The sequence below is a fragment of the Mus caroli genome, unplaced genomic scaffold, assembly GCF_978045245.1.
Source record: "Mus caroli unplaced genomic scaffold, Mus_caroli_1 scaffold_4, whole genome shotgun sequence".
Classification (NCBI taxonomy): Eukaryota; Metazoa; Chordata; class Mammalia; order Rodentia; family Muridae; genus Mus; species Mus caroli.
Genome location: NW_028227259.1, coordinates 77405115 through 77410707, shown reverse-complemented (window position 1 = coordinate 77410707; position 5593 = coordinate 77405115).

Here is a 5593-nt window from a genome sequence, read left to right as displayed (position 1 = left end):
GGGGCATTAAAAACCCATCAGGAACTTTTGGGACCAAGTCACTTTTTATTGACTGCGGCGATGGTCCCAAGGATGTATACATACGTCAGAGTTTATCAAGGTGATGCCTTACATGTATACATGTGACTTCAGGCCAATTATACCCTCAGTTAAGCTGGTAGACAAAACAAAAAATCCTTTGTCCACCCCTATCCCCCAACCTACAGCTTCTTCCATTGCTTTGAACTATCATTAATAAATTGGGTAAAGTTGGGAGACAGTCTCCAAACAAACTTCCTAAAGCAGGCAAGGGTCTTGTTTTTACTCATTGCTTTGGCTACTCTCAGAATCCAGGACCCTAACATCAGATTCTATTTCAGAGATCTAACACAGATCTCAGGAGGCTGCTCGGCCTCAGAGGAGATGCTCATAAAACTCTATACCAGAAATTATTTAAGATAAGGCTGGATCCAGGAGACAGCAGTGTGCTCTCCCTTGAGGAATCTCTACAGCTTGAAGGCATCTTATGGTCCCACCTTAACTGGTTATCATGAGGCTTAGTTGTCGGCTGTTCTCACAGCCTATGATTTAGGTGGTGTGTATGGGCTAGTGTGAAAGCTAAGACTTCAAAGAGTGTCCGTGGATTGAAACAGCAGAGGAGGCCACAAGAGAGGTGACTGTCATTCACATGGTGACACATCACTTTCTCTCTTTCACAACTGAAGCATACATTTTGCTAATGTCCTTAGATAATGTGAAAATTATTCACAAATACAAAGTTTTAGCAAATGTTGAAGGGATGCCCCCAGTGGCTTATGTGGGGGCAGCAAGGACACACCAGCACAGGCTGGGGTCCCACTGGGTATATATTGTTTTTCCATGAAGAGGGTTCAGGAATCCAGCAGGCTTACAAAGCAAGTAGTTTCTACCTTATCATAGTTAAACTTGCTGGCTTGCAATATGCTTGGTGATCTATCTGTGTCGGTGTTAACCTCACACCCTGAAGCAGGCATCTCCTTCCTGCTGTACAGAAGGGCAAGCTGAAGCTACGGAATACAACGTGCCGAGGTCACGTGACAGCAGCAACAGCAATAAACCGTGTAGAGCATGTGCTTTGTGCCGCAGGCTCCATCGGCTGCTTTGGATACATCATTTAGAAACAGGGAAGGTCTGTTTAACTTAAACAAGGCTGAATGAGAGTTGACTCTGATATGTGGTTTCTGCTCCACCCAGCCATGGGCCGTCCCTCATCACCCTAGCCTGTTGTATTTACATCTTCCAGTGCCCAGTGGGGAGCAGGGCCTGTAGTTCCGAAGGCATGTTACAGTGCTTACCCAACCACAGGAGTGAAAGTGTGCCCTACACTTGGACCATCTGAGACCTGCCCACTAAAACGTGATTGGCCCAGCGTTGAGCATGTGAACGACTGTAACCAATCAGGATCCTCCTTTGAGGTTATTCATTTATACGCTCAGAGAGTAAAGACTCTTGGTTGCTTCGGAAATTTTCACTAGGAATGATGTACCTGAAGCTGAACCCACGCTCCTCTTACTCTGTGCTGCCTGTGTGACCATAATGGGAAATGGAGAGGCCAGAGAGAAGTGATGGGTGACAGGGACAAAGGAGAAGGTTGAGAGATAGCAGGGGCCAGCCTTTAGCCTTAAAAGATGTCTCAGCTCCACCCGGTTCCTATATTTACTAGTTATGTGTACCAAGAAATTTACTTATTGGCACACCCGGGAAGTATTCTCTTTTCCTTTATGATTTTATTTTTCTGATTTTAGTGTTTTGCAACACTGAGATTGTTCTTTGATGAGCAATAGTTGCATTGCTTGTATCTTATGGCAGTAATTTTATGGTGGCCGAATGCATGGATTTGAGCCTGACAGTCTGGGATCTGATCCTGGACATGGCATTGATTTCCTTCCTTCCTTCCTTCCTTCCTTCCTTCCTTCCTTCCTTCCTTCCTTCCTTCCTTCCTTCCTTCCTCCCTCCCTCCCTCCCTCCCTCCCTCCCTTCCTTCCTGTGGTCCTAATTTTTCTCCTCTGTGAAGGAAGGATGACGATAGTGGGATTAGATGCATGCATAGCATTCCTCCATCTTCCTGCCCCTCTCACCTAGTCTAACACTTGGTTCCTAGCATACCCTCAAGCAATGGAAGCTGTGGGCCATCCCGGAAAAGAACCGGAAAACTAGCTGAAGCCTAGCACTTACCTTGTTCTCCAAACTTTGTCCAAGTGACCTCATCCAAACACATTTCATTTTCTCCCCACATGATAAACCGTGATTCTAGTGTCCCATCAGGCCTTGTTCCTAATAGTAGCAAACCCAAGACTGCTGATCTGAGGACAAAAAGAGACAATGGGAACAAAAGAGGTTATAAAAGAGGAGGGGGTGGGATTTTAATAAGTAAATAATCAGAACTCTCAGAAAACCAGGTTATTCATTCAACAAATGTTTCCCAAGTGCCTGCCAAGTCTAAGTTGCTGTGAACTACAACTTTATCATCAAGCAGCTGCTAAAACGTGCTCCACAATGGAGAAACTCAGGAGAGAGCTTGAGAGCTCCTTAAAAATAGGGCAAATGTCTCAGGCATGGTGGCAAACATCTCCAGTCCTAGTGTTTGGGAGGCAGAGGCAGGTGGATACCGGTGAGTTCCAGGCCAGCCAGGGTTACAAAGTGAAGCCTGTCAAGATAAAGGAAGAGAGAGAGAGAGAGAGAGAGAGAGAGAGAGAGAGAGAGAGAGAGAGAGAGAGAGAGAGAGAGAGGAGAGAGAAGAAATGAGCCAGGGGTGATGGCATATGTTTGTAATTCTGGAACTCAGGAGAGAGAGGTAAGAAGATCAAGGAATTCAAAGCCAGCTTGAGCTACATAGTGAGGACCAAGCTCACCATCTTCCTGCTTCACCACTTCTGCTGCAGGCAGACTTCATCTGACTAAACCTCCAGTAGATCAGGCTGTAGGCCAGACCAAAGAGCATCTCCTTAATTAGTGATTGATGGGACAGGGCCCAGGGCATTGTATGTGGTGCCATCCCTGGGATGGTAATCCTGGATTCTACAAGAAAGCAGGCTGAGCAAGCCAGGGGAGCAAGCCGGTAAGCAGCACACTTCCATGACCTCTACATCAGCTCCTGCTTCAGGGTTCCTGCCCTGCTTGAGTTACTGTCCTGATTTTCTTCCATGATTAATAGAGATATGGAAATATAAGCCAAACAAATCCTCCTCCCCTACCCCAACTTGCTTTTGGTGTTTAAATGTAGCCAAAGAAACCCCAGGTAGGACACTGACCCCTTCTAATGGCAATCTGGAGCTCTCTGGCCATCTGTTCTTTGGGCCAGTGTCAGTTGAGTGAAGTCTGGCTTGTCTACATCACACCTACTGGGATCTCATACAAGTTTCCTTCCTAAGGACAGAACCACTTCTTTTTTCTTAAAGAATTTGGGCTACATTTTGTTCTGTCCGGCTCTCAACTTACTAAATGTCTTCAATGGGTTTTCAGGGCCACCAGGCTTAGGGCAAGGGTGATGCTGCTGTTCTGTGGTTATTGTGAATCCTGGTCACAACTTTCATATCTGTGCCCCGGGATTTTTACCTTTTATTGTTACATGCTTCTACAGTTTACATACAAACAGGACCTTTGCGGGGAACTGGCCCAGTGTGTGAGCCAAGGCCCATTGGACACTTTTGTTCAAGGTGCTTAATGGAGTTGAGATCTTAGCAAGCAAGCAAAGTGAACAACACAGGTGGTCCACATGATGGCGTCTCCATTGGTGCTTTGAGGAGCATGTGTCCTGAAGGCAAACACTCTGTCTTAGTTAAGGTTTTACTGCTGTGAACAGATACCATGACCAAGGCAACTCTTATAAAGGACCACATCTCACTGGGGCTGGGTTACTGGCTCTGAGGTTCAGTCCATTATAATCATGGCAGGAAGCATGGCAGCATCCAGGCATGCATGGTACTGAGGAGCTGAAAGGTCTACATCTTGTTCAGAAGGCAAACAGGAGAAGACTGACTCCCACGTGGCTAGAGAAGGGTCTCCAAGCTCACTCCCACACTTTCTCCAACAAGGCCACACCCACTCCAACAAGGCAACGCCTCCTAATAGTGCCACTCCCTGGGCCCTGCATATACAAACTCTGGGAGAAGTGAGGCACTCTGGGAGAAGTGAGGCACTCTGGAATGTGAAGGGGACAAGAGTATAGCTTGTTAGTGACCTGGAGCAAACAGTGAGGTGTGAAGCTAATGTTGCCTCAGGAATAGATCTCCACGCCCCAAGCTGAAACACAGATTGGCAAGGCCTTGTCTGCCCTCTGTCTCTGCATTACCCTGACTTCAGCTCAGCAAAACCTAGATCCTTATATAGGTCACTTACAAATAAACAACAGTAACAGCAAACCCTGCGTGTCCTAGAAAACCTGCCACCCCACCTGGAGAGAGTTATCTTGCCCACAGGCTGAAGGACACACTAGATTGGCGCTATGGAAGAACAGCCTTCAAACAGCAGAAGCCTTGTGAGTCGTCTGTGATCTTATGATGGCTTTTGGTGTAGGTGTTCAGAAAGATCCTTATATGTTGGGGCAACATCTTCCATATTGTGTGAAGGAAGGTTGTCTCTGTATATTCAGTAGTTGATTGCTAAACCGGCAGAGAGCTGAGTACTGAGTGGATCTTGATATTGTTATTCCTATGGCCCAACACTGGCCTCATATTTTGTAAACATTCTTCCTTCCTTGCCTATAGGATGAAATAAAGATCTGATGGCCAACAGCTGAAGCAGGAAGAGGAGGTTATAGCTTCCATGGAGAGAGAGGGTTTCCGGGAGAAGAAACCAGAAGCAGGAGATTCACCAGCAGACCAGAGGTGAAGGAACAATACAGAGCTAAGCAGAAAGGTAGACCTGGCCACAGGGCAGGATTTGGACCAGAATTAGTCGGGTTGGAGTAGTTGGAAGGTAGCCCAAGCTAAAGACCTAAACTTTAAACATTAATAAGACTCTGTGTCAATATTTATATAGCTGGTGGGTTGGTGAAAGTCCTGCTATACTTGCATTTGATCAACAGGTTACACGGTCCACCCAGGAATGTGATTTGGGGAGGGCAAAGAAGATGTAGCTTGGTACAGAATGGTATCACTTGGTACAGAGTGCCAGGCCAACCTTAGTGAATAAGGGACTGGGAATACAAAAGATGTCAGCAATATGAAGGACCCTTTACTAGATACCTGTCTAGCTGCTGCAATAAAATGTCTGGTGAATGTGATTTAAGGGTGGAAGGGCTTCTTGTTTGGCTCACAGCTCAAGGGCACAGTCCACCATGCCAGGGAGGTCATAGTGGCTGGAGCTTGAGGTTGTTGGCCACACAGTGCCTGTAATCAGAAAGCAATGACTATATGACTGTTTATGCTCCTCTCCCTCTCTCCCTCTCCCTCTCCCTCTCCCTCTCCCTCTCCCTCTCCCTCTCCCTCTCTCTCTCTCTCTCTCTCTCTCTCTCTCTCTCTCTCTCTCTCTCTCTCTTTTAAATGAAGTCCAAGCCATCATTGCAGAGAATGGTAACATTTACACTCAGGGTAGGTCTTCCCACCTTAATTAACATCATCTAGATACCCTTTAA